Here is an 11,371-nt window from a genome sequence, read left to right as displayed (position 1 = left end):
ATTTCTCTTCCTGTTCACTCTTAAGGAGGTGAAGGTTGAAAACTATTTTGAAGGAATAGCACATGCTAGCCAAGTGGGGGTTAGAATAAGTTCTGCTGGACCCACACTGCCCATGGCATCCAGTCTCCTCCTTTTCTCTTAGAAGCATGTTTTCCCCCCTCCAGAGCTCTTCCTTACCCTTTTTCTTGCTCCACCTCCCTCCCACACCCCTGCCTTTTCTGTATCACTTTGCCTGGAAGCCAGATCTGGGTCGCTCACCACCGGAGCGTGGGTTATGATTCACAAGTTGTCTGCCGCACGCTCAACCATTGAAGAATCACTTGCTACTGCCATCCAGGGTGAGAGTGAACTAACATGAGGACAGATCTGCTCCTGTGTGCCACTGTGATGGGCGGTGGTGCCCAGGGCTCCTTCACAGGGGCACTTGGCCAGGCCACCTTGCTTGTTGTTCAGTATAATGTGGGTGAGATAAATTAGTGGAGGCTGGGGCCGAGGGGCAGGGCCACAGGGAAGCTGTTGTTTAAGACTTAGGGACGCAGGGGGCTCAAGTTTTTGGCGAGGGCAGCTTCAGCTGGAACATTTTACTTAAAATCTACAACAAAAATGACACACTTATTGTAACAAACTTCGAAGGTTCACCAGCCACAAGGGATGATATCTATACATGATCTGCCAGGATACGGAAACCTCGAAGCATTTGAAGGCATCCACCCTGTATTAGTTTCATTTCCTGTTGCTGTGATAGAATACTCTGACAGAAGTGGCTGGAGGAAGAATAGGTCTGTTTGGCTCACAGTTCTGCATAGAGCCAATCATTGCAGGGCGGTCAAGGGGACGGGGACTCACAGCCGCTGTCAAGAGAGAGAGTGCGTGTCTGCCTGCCCATGCTCTGCTGGTGCTCTCCTTTCCCCTCAGTCTGGGATCCAGCCCACAAATGCAGTGTGGTCCGCATTTAGGGTGGGTCTTCCTACCTCAATTAACTCCATTAAAAAAAAATTCCTTACAGATAACCTAATCCAGACAGTTCCTCATCGAGGACTCCCGGTGATTCTCGGCTGCATCAAGCTGGCTATTAAACTACCCATCGTACACCCTTTCATTCTCTGTGTGTGTGTGTTGTTGTTGTTGTCTGGGACTGGGTCTCATACAGTCCACTCACCTCAAATTTACTACATATCCAAGGAAGACCTTGAACTCCTTATCTGCCTCTGCCTCTGTGGTGGTTTGAATGTAATTGGCCCTCATAAGCTCGTAGGGAGGGGCACTATTAGGAGGTGTGGCTTTGTTGGAAGTGTCATTGTGGAGGTGGGCTTTGAGGTCTCATATATGCTCAAGCCATGCCCAGTGTTACAGACCAATTTCTGGTGCCTGCAAGTCAATATGTAGGACCCTCAGCTCCATCTCCACCACCATGTCTCCCTGCATGCTGCCATATTCTACCACAATAATAGACTGAACCTCTGAACTATAAGCCACCCAATTAAATGTTTTCCTTATGAGTTGCTGTGGTCATGGTGTCTTTTCACAGCAATAGAAACCCTGACTAAGACAACCTCCCAAGTGCTGGAATATAGACAGATGTGTGCCACCACATGGAAGTATCCCCCCCATATATATATATTGGAAGCAGAGTCCCTAGAGACCTTCAACAGCTTGCTCAAAGTCACAGAGCTCTGGTAGCTACTTCTAGAGTGACTGGGTTTTTCATCCCACAGTACCATTTGAAGTACCTCTCAGAGTTGCTCACTTGGAAGTAAGCAGAGGGCAGGAGGCATTTATATGCTGCCATATTTTACTGTGGTCCAGGATTATCTCAGGGGGTGATGTTCCCTCTTCCCCCATGCACTTCTGAGTTGCTCTTGTCCAGGCCGATGCTTCCTGGTCACAGGAGAGTCTCAGGGTAGGATGGGAAAAGCTTGTGGCAAAGAAGTGTTGTCAGGCCATACCTGCATGAGCTTGTCAAACTTACAATGCTGCTGTGCTGCAGCTGTGGCTAGGCAGGAGAGAGTGTCAGCTGTAAACGAGAGTGCTGTGCATGGTCAGCCGGGAATGTTCACTTGACCTGTTACAAATAGACTCCGAGACTTCTTTTACTTCTGAAGGCTTTCTGGTCTAAGTTGCCTCCGTGGTTTAGTCTTTCAATTCTAGCTCAGAGACTAGGCTGCCCTCATGTTCAATGTTGTTGGGGCTCAGAAAATGGCATTCTATAATGTGCTTTTTGCCTGCCACAGAGGAAGCAACCTTAAGGTCTCCTCTTTGGCTCCCATGCTGGCCTTGCTCTGTTTCTCCAGTAGCTCAGGAGTAGGCTTTCTCTGAAGTCCCCTGGTGTACCCAAAGACTACATTTGCCAAAGAGGAATATATCTTTAATCTTCCTATGGAAACTCCCTTAGTCAGGAAGGACTAAATCCACCGAGGAAAAGACTGAAAATGAAACACCACACACAGAACCTAGAGGACCAGGTCCTAGAGGACTGCTCTCTGGCTCAACCCTTTCTCTACAAGGTGTTTGTTGTCCCCGTGAAACTGACTGGAGCCCCCTTACTCCTCCTGCTTCCCTGAAGAAGGCATTTCAATCTCAACCATTTCCCATTCCTCTGATTTTAAATTGTGAATGGTTCCATGAACATATGGATACTAATATTCTTTTCTCTGGTCAAAATACCGTCCGGTTGTCACAAATGTGAACATTCAGAGGGAAGGCTCGAGCTACTCCACGTGTGGATGTGTGTCCTCTCTAGGTGATCACAGTGGCCAGGGAGGCAAGATCCAAACCATACCAGCCGGTCTAATCTAACTATGTTTAAAACAGTGCAAAGAACAGCCCTTAGACAACAAAACAGCAGTTATCTGTCGGGACAACAACTAATAACAGTAAGAATGCACTTCTCAAGGCTCCTTTGATTAAAAGACTCAAGCACTTTACATTTCATTTCAAGCTCAGTTTTCATAGGAGCTCAACAATTCAGATAGAGAATGTGGAAGGATTCAAAGAAGTCGGCAGGCCTTTGGGAGACCAACTGTAAGACATTTGCAGAACTTGCCTGCCTTTTAGGCCTCCTCTGAAGAGCACCTTGAATTTTGTATCCAGAAGGCTGGGCAGAAATTGGTTTTGTTTGAGCCTAATTGGAAAGGAAATGTCAGGGCCAGAGAATTAAGAAGAGTTTGAATGGCTGTCTTCCACAGCAGCCTTCTGAGATAGATTCAATTTGCTGTTGCTAGTGGACACAGACTTGAATGAAATGGAGAGGAATCGTTCCACCAAATGGTTCAAGACAGTGCCGGTGAAGGAGGCGGGGTTTGTCCTAGAACTGCCTGCTAGTGAGGATTAGAGCACATCTGTCTACGTGTCCCCATGTGTCCTGACTGGTACCTTTGTTCACCATATTCTCTTCAGACTGGCCCCAGATAGAGCTTTCTTAACCTCATCGTACATCCTCCTAGGAGGGGTGTCTGTGTGTCTGTGTGTCTGTGTGTCTGTGTGTCTGTATATATGGAGCCAGCTCAGAATGGACAGCTGTACTCAGATCTGTGGTTTGGATCATGTCACATCATTTCCTCCCCATCACCCTGTGGTACTGGAGTTCATTAGCTTAGCACTCAGAAAGGTCCTGGAGATTTCCCTGAGTGACGAAACCCAGGCTTTCTTCTTTTTGTTCCAGCGTTTACCCTCGACCAGGCATCTCTGTCTCTCGGGACTTTTCTTTCTCTCCTCGGGTCTTCCTCCAGAACTTTTCCTGAAGAGCAGAAGCAAAAGGTGTGCTGGTGATTTGGGGCTCCACAGGTGCCCTGGGGTCTGAAATGGCTGTATGTGCAGAGAAGCCTCTGCGTACTTCCCTGGTCTTTGTTGAAGGCCCTTCGTGCCTGGTAAGCTTCATGTCTCTGCTCCACACAGAGCTGGGGTTACAGGCATGTATGGTTTTGCCTTTTTTTTTTGTTGTTGTTGTTGTTTTAGTCTGGAGATTTGAATTCAAGTTTTCATGTTTGTGCAGCAAGCATTCTTACCCACTGAACCTTTTTCCAGCTCCTTGGTACTAAAATGGGTGTACATACACCTTTGTGAGTTTATGTGCACCACATGCATGTAAAGGCCAGAAGGCACTGGGTCCCCTGGAACTAGTTACAGGAAGGTCGTGAGCCACTTGGTGGGGGTGCTTTAAACCAAACCTAATTCTCCCAAGTGCAGCACAGGCTTCTGACTGTTGAACCATCTCTCCAGCCACACTTGTACTTTAGAAATATGTTTTTATCTTATTAATGTGTGTGCACATACCACAGCACACATGGAGCAGTCAGAGGCCAGTCCTGTGCAGTTGATCCACTCCCTCCACCGTTATGTGGGTTCTGGGGACTGAACTCAAGTCTCCAGGCCCACACTTCCTCTGCCGAGTCGTCTCACCAGCCACACATTTTATTTGACATTTTGCTTTGAGATTTTGTAGGATCCTATTTAATTAAGCCTAGTTGATGGTTTCTTCTGATCTGGACTTGACTTGTGCACTGAGGAGCTTTGATGATGTGTGAAGCTCTGTACTGGTTTGGACTCCATTCTACCAGAGCCAGGAGAGGAGGCTCCAGACAGGGACTCACCAGGCCTTTTCCAGTTCCTCAGCCCTGTCTAAACTCCCGTCTCCAGGGCTGTCACCTACTCATCCCCACCCTAAACACAGTCATCTCTCCAGCTCGTAACAAAACGGGCAAGGTGACAAGTCCCATTTGTGAAACATCAGGCGCATACATACAGGTGATAACGTTTGGGATTCTACTGCAATGCATTCTGGGAAACAACAGTGAAACAGTGCTTGTGTCTCCGTGCTGGTGGGAACACTGCAGAGCTCAAGGCCAGCAGATGACATCATCTTGAGTGATGACATCATCTCTTGTGGGTGCCTCAGACAGACGCAATGATTCAGTGACCTTGAAAGTAGTTATCTTAGAATTTGTTCCACATCTACTTTAAGGAAGGATGGTGAGGCAGTATTCGTGATAGAGACATTCACACTCTCTTCTATGACCATAAAAGAAATCAGATCTTGCTCTCTATAACTATTACCTACACAATACCATGGAACAAGCTTCCCCTCAACAAATGGCTTAAAGCAACGGCCATTTGTTCTTTCCCGTAAGATCTATCCAGGGGTTGGCTGGATAGCTCTTATGACTGGGGTAGTTTAAGCCACTCACAGCTGAGCACAGTTGTGAAGCTGCCCAGCTGGTGAATGGGACAAAGGTCGTCCAGCTCAGGGTGGTCCCAGCTGGGTTGTTTAGCTCACCATGGGTCTATTTTTTTTTTTTTTTTTTAGTGTCTCACAATTCCTCTTCAAAGTAGCTCAGGCATGCTCATGGGCTAGCCTGTACATGCTCTTATGAGAAGAGACTGCTCAAATACTATTTTTCATGACTATCTGCTTTTAATCTATCATCTGTCTATCTATCTATCCATCCATTTTACTTTGAGATATGGTCTCACTACATAACTCTTTCTGGCCTGGAATTCACAGAGATCTACTTGCCTCTGCCTCCCAAGTGCTGGAATTAAAGCTGTGTGCCATCATACCTGGCTTAAAATATATTTTAACCTCAAAATAACTGTATATATTTATGGGCTACACTATAATATTTTGGTACATATATGTAATGGAAAAAGGTTAAATCAATAATTAGCATGTCTGTTGTCTGAAACATGAAGCATTTCTTTCATCTATCATGTTTCTAAAGCATGGCTCCTGTTTAATTCTGTGATTTCCGTTATTTTCAGACACACCCAAATTATTGTTAGTTCTAGTCATCCACTGTGCTGTCAACACTAGAGTGTTCCTTCTCTCTAACTGTATTTTTGTACAAAATCATCAACTTCCCTTTTACCTCCTATTCCTACCTTTCCCTGAGTGAGAATACATAGTAGTTATCTTTATAGTCCTGGTGCACGTGCACACACACACACACACACACACACACACACACACACACACACACACACGATACTGGGTATCATGTAGCCCAGGCTTGTCTTAGATCCTCTATAGAGCTTAAAATGACCTTGAGCTTCTGATCACCCTGTATTCACCTCCAAAATAATGAGATTTCAGTCCTGTGTCCTTGCCTGGTTTATATGGATTCTGGAAACCCAGGGCCTTGTGCATGGTAGGCAAGCATTCTACAGGGCTTTCCCCCAGCCCCTTCTTAACATGTTTTTTAAAAAGCCTTTTCATTGTTGTATTGGATACTATCCCATTGACTAAGGATGCCACATGTCCTGGCACAGAGTCAAAGTGGACAGGGATGACAAAACTACAGAATGGAACACATTGAGATAGTGTGGTAGTTTGAATAAGAATGGCCTCTGTAGGCTCATATATTTGAATGCTTGTTCTGCAGTTGGTAGAGCTGTTTGGGAAGGAGTAGGAGGTGTTGTTGAAGGAGGTCTGTTACTGGGGGAGATCTTTGAGGTTTAAAAAGCCCACAACATTCCCAGTTCTCTCCCCACCCCCAGCTTCTGCCTCGTGCTTATGGATCAGATATGAGCTCTCAGCTAATTCTCCAGTGCCAATGCCTCTCTGTCTGCTTCCATGTTCCCTACCATGATGGCCATGGATTCACCCTCTGAAACTGTAAGCAAGCCTCAATTAAAGGCTTTCTTTTATAAGTTGACTTGGCCATGGTGCTTTGTCACATTAGTAAAAAGGTAACTAAGATGGACAGGGAGGGCATTAATGGAGGCTGTCAACACACTGTCACCACTGGTCTCAATGTGCATGTCCCACACTATAGCCAAGCCCAAAGGATCAGGGTTCACAAGCTCTACAGACAGCCCATCACGAAAAGCAATATAAATCCCATTGCTGCACATTAAGGAAACTGATAGATGTCACTGCTGATGGTTAGAGCCTGCTGGAAGAGGTGAGACAGGGCAAGGAACGAGGGCTCTGGATCTTTCTGTCATCCAGGTCTGCGACTCTGGCTACTCTGAATTAATATAGCCTTCTTGTTGAGTCATGAGGACTGGGTCTTTGTCACTCTGGTACTGGCTCTGCATTTGCAGACAGGTGATACAACCTTCTTTTCCTCTTTTTAGGACTTGAGTTAGGAAGGAAAGGTGTCTGAGCTTCACCATGTTGGAGTTTTATGCCCCAGGGAGATGTCGTCACTTTTGGAGAGCTGATAATGTCTTGTCAGAATTCAAGAGCCACTAAAATGATGTAATACAAGCACATTTTTTTTTTAATCAAAGGCCATGGAAACCAATTTATATGTTGTGCATTTCTGACCCTACTTTCTAACTACAGGAGAAAAATGATAAATATTATTAAAATATCACACAGTTCCAGAGGGAGCCCAGAACCTCTTAGACACTGCATTTATATTATGCTACAAAACATTTCTTTAATTTGGCAGGTGATTTTTTTTAAAAAAATAGTTTTTGGAGTCTACAAAAAATATCTTGTGTAACGTGAGTTCTTTAATCTCCTCTGAACCGGGACCTGCTGCATGGCGAGGCATGCCACATTTACTGCATCTCCCATGTATGCCAGGGGCAACCAGGCTGCTGCTTAACGAGGATGGATAATAGCTAATTGCATTTTGGGCCATTGGTGTGTCACTGTGCTGGTGCCAAGTAACAGTTTCAAAGTGAAGCAGTGAGGCCAATTCTGACTCACTCGTGAGCCCGCAAACCACAGAACAGCCTGTGTCCCCGGAATAGGATGTTCCCAAGGATTTTGGCTCACACCATGCAAGATCCTGTCCACTGCTAGACTCATTTAAAGCCTGTGTCTGGAATAGATTATGAATTCTTTATGTCAACCAACTGTTGTAATCCTCAGGTAATACTCAGTCTTTTCCACATACGGCTTCCACAGCCTGCAAAGACAGAGCCTGCCTTTGAAGAAGGCTGTGTTTAACCGCCCTAATTAATGGCTGCAGATGAAAGCATCTCCAAGGTGCTCAGATTCTGAGAAGATTTACACCCTGCTTGTTGAGATGCTCTGCAAGCTGGTGTATAATTTGCAAGTATATAAAGGAAGAGAATGCTTGGAATATAGTATTCAGAGCCCATCTATTTATGTTTGTATTTATTAAGTTCTTTGTAAATCTCAATGTTGAAGATGTCCTCTGAGTCAAAATGCAGCTCTTCATGAGGGAGTCAGTGTGGCTGTACAAAAGGAGTCACATCATCGTCAGAGTACAAATATTTATAAATAGAACAATCTGGAAGGAGAGGGGAGAATAAAACACTGACCAGAATTTGTGAGTCAGTAAATTTTCATGTGCATGACATATTGTAAAAGGCATTCAATCCTTGCTTCAGAGGACTCTTTCCTCTCCTCTTTCCTTGGTTTTTCTCATAATAAAACTTCTGGAATGCATGTATTTGTGGGTGCAGTTTCTTGCCTCGCTCTGTACTCACTTAATTACTAGAAGGTTCCTAGATGTTGTTCTAATGTGTGTCCATTGTATTTCATTTTTCAAGATTAAAAACTACACAGAGAGGCCAGTGGCCCATTGGAAAGCTTTACATCTGGAGGGGTGCCCAGTGGTTGCCTAACTATAACAGTGTACTTTTCACCTGTGCCCGAGCCCTTGACCTTGAGATGAGTTCCTAAGCTGGGTGGTCACTCTACTCCCCACTCGCCTTCTCCCTAAGCTTGTTCTTTCTCCAAATGCCATTTTGTTACTACATGTGTGATTTTTGGGTTATCTTGGGTTTGGTTCGCATCCAAGACACTGACCCTCAGATGCCTTTAGGCACTGTGTTCTGAAACCTATGGGCAATCCTGTATCACCTTGACATCCATCTGAGGCTCAAGGGGTCCTGGCTGCATCAGAAGGAAATTCAGGTGCAAATGACACTAGGATGACATTTATAAACCTCTCTAGGGCAACATGACAATGCTGGTTATGTATTCCCAAATAAAGGTTTGCTAAGCTGTCCTAGCACCTCCACCAGGGAGAGGATCCAACTTTTCCAATCGGATCCACGACTTCGGCTTTTGCTACCTTTACAGCTTAAGAAGTGTCTGTTGACCACCAGTTGTCAAAAGCGACACATTTGCATTCTCCATCCTTTAAATCCAGTCCTGGCTCTAGAAATCTGGGGCTCTGTACTCTTGACTCCATCATAAGTTCCCTAGACTTACAGTATGTGAGTTGCCATCACTCTTTCCTTCAATCTTAGGACTTTTTGGAGTTGAGAATCATAGTCGCTACCATTATTTGAAGGACAGTGTTCCCCATCATGGATGTAGCCATCACTGTGAAGGGAGCCACCTGCTCAGTGGTTATTTCTTTAGATATGTGGAAAAGAGTTGCTTTGTATTGTGATTGCCACCAGCAAGAACTATCCCCACCCAAGGTTTGTCCTCTGCATCCACTGTTTTCTCTAGGTATATACATCTACCATGGTTCATGTCCAAGTTTCTGACTCAGGTAAAGAACTCCCTCACTGTTAAGAGAATGCTTTATGCTTCATGATATTATATTGAGTATGACATTTTGTGTGTATGTGTGTATGCATATTGAGACCAAATGTTAACTTTGGGGTTGTCCTTTGGGAGCTAAACACCTTGTTTGTTGAGACAAGGTTTCTCATTGGCACCTGGGACTAGTCAGTTAGACTAGTAAGCCCTAGGGATCCTCCTGTCCTTGCCTCCTCAGTGCTAGGGTGACAGGAGTCACCGCACCTGGCTTTTCTCATGAGGGTGCTGTGGATAAAACTCAGTCCTCATGCTTGTGTGGAAAACACTTTTGGGCTGAGTTATCTCCCCAGTCCCTTAAGTTCCATTATTTTTTGTCCTGTCAACTGTTTACTCCCTGTGGGCACGTTGACGGGAGGATTCACATCTTAGGAACCACACAGGAGGAGATGGGAGAGAAATAGTTGGTTTCTATGTTCTGGAATTCAAAGAAGAGGTCACCCATGGAAGCGGAGTTGGAGTCACCAGACTTGAATGACTCTGAAACCATGGGAATGGATGAGATCTCTCAAGGAGACACTGGGGGATGACAAGAATGTGGCTGTGACTCAATTCACACAGACATTTCAGTTCTTGGTAGCTGAGTTCTGCTCACCACCTTACCACACTCAGTTGTTGAAGCACTCACTCTCACATGGATGGTCATAACTTCTTAGTATCCTTCAAAGATCTAGTTTAAGTGTGATCGGTGATTTTTTTCTTGTTAATTATGATTTAGTTGAAAATGCCCAGCAAGTAGTTTTTATTTCTCTCTTGCAACCAGAGAGACTAGATCCCTCAAACACCTCTGCCCATCTCTCTTTTTTTTTTTTTTTTTTCCCGAGACAGGGTTTCTCTGTGTAGCTTTGCACCTTTCCTGGGACTCACTTGGTAGCCCAGGCTGGCCTCGAACTCACAGAGATCCGCCTGGCTCTGCCTCCCGAGTGCTGGGATTAAAGGCGTGCGCCGCCGCCGCCGCCGCCGCCGCCGCCGCCGCCGCCGCCGCCGCCGCCGCCGCCACCACCACCGCCCGGCTGCCCATCTCTTTTACTCTTGTCTCTCCACATTTTCTCCTGCCTCCACCTCGTTCTTCATCTGGCCTAAAATCCAGAAGAGAGTTCTACAAGGGTGCTAGCGTCTCAGCCCTGGGGAAGGAACAAGGCCTAGTAACAACTATTTCTCAGGACCATGGTCAACAACCTACAACTTGTCTGGACCCCACTCCTCTCTCTACTCACTGCTGTGTAGGTGGCTCCTGATTTCATGGTGGCTCCAATTATTATTATTATTTTCACTGGGTGTTGGTATGAGAGAGAGGTCTTCAGTCGAAACCATACTTCAAATTTTAAATTTTGATCTGTTTTGGAGCTGGGTGTAATCTCCCACCACAGCTCTCAGTCAGCCACAAAAGCACCAGCCTCCACGGCCAAACCCTGCCGCTGTGGCTTCCTTGTCATCTAGCATGTAATTAAGTTCATGCTTCCGGTGTTCTTTAGCTTCAGTGTGCTTTTAGCTGGGTACTAATGATGACGTACAATGGGCAGCATGTCTGCTCTTCATTCCGTGCAGTACGTGATGAATTAAATGAGATTTTCAGCACGGTCTTACGTTAATTGATTTTCCCCACTGTAGAATGATGTAAATAAATGTTCTGAGCGAGCCTAAGGCGGAGTCAGCTAGGCTGTGATGATGGTTAGGTTAGGTGTATTAAATGCACTTTTTTTTTTTTTGGTTTTTTCAAGACAGGGTTTCTCTGTGTAGCTTTGCGCCTCTCCTGGAACTTGCTTGGTAGCCCAGGCTGGCCTCGAACTCACAGAGATCCTCCTGGCTCTGCCTCCCGAGTGCTGGGATTAAAGGCGTTAGCCACCACTGCCCGGCTAAATGCACTTTTGATTGAAGGTTTTTTTTTTATTTTTTATT

General features: G+C 45.5%; 1 long non-coding RNA gene across 1 annotated transcript in view; it reads left to right on the top strand.

Annotated features, from left to right (window-relative positions):
* Positions 1 to 634: 634 nt before the first annotated feature.
* The window catches only part of LOC131919494 (uncharacterized), a 56,586-nt gene continuing 45,849 nt past the window's right edge, over positions 635 to 11,371 (top strand). The window contains exon 1 of the long non-coding RNA XR_009381268.1: positions 635 to 779. This is a non-coding gene — a long non-coding RNA (uncharacterized LOC131919494). The remainder of the gene's footprint in view (positions 780 to 11,371) is intronic.

The sequence above is a fragment of the Peromyscus eremicus genome, chromosome 9 (assembly GCF_949786415.1).
Source record: "Peromyscus eremicus chromosome 9, PerEre_H2_v1, whole genome shotgun sequence".
NCBI classification, from domain to species: Eukaryota; Metazoa; Chordata; class Mammalia; order Rodentia; family Cricetidae; genus Peromyscus; species Peromyscus eremicus.
Note: the sequence above shows the minus strand (reverse complement) of the source record. Positions and strands in the feature narration are given on the sequence as shown.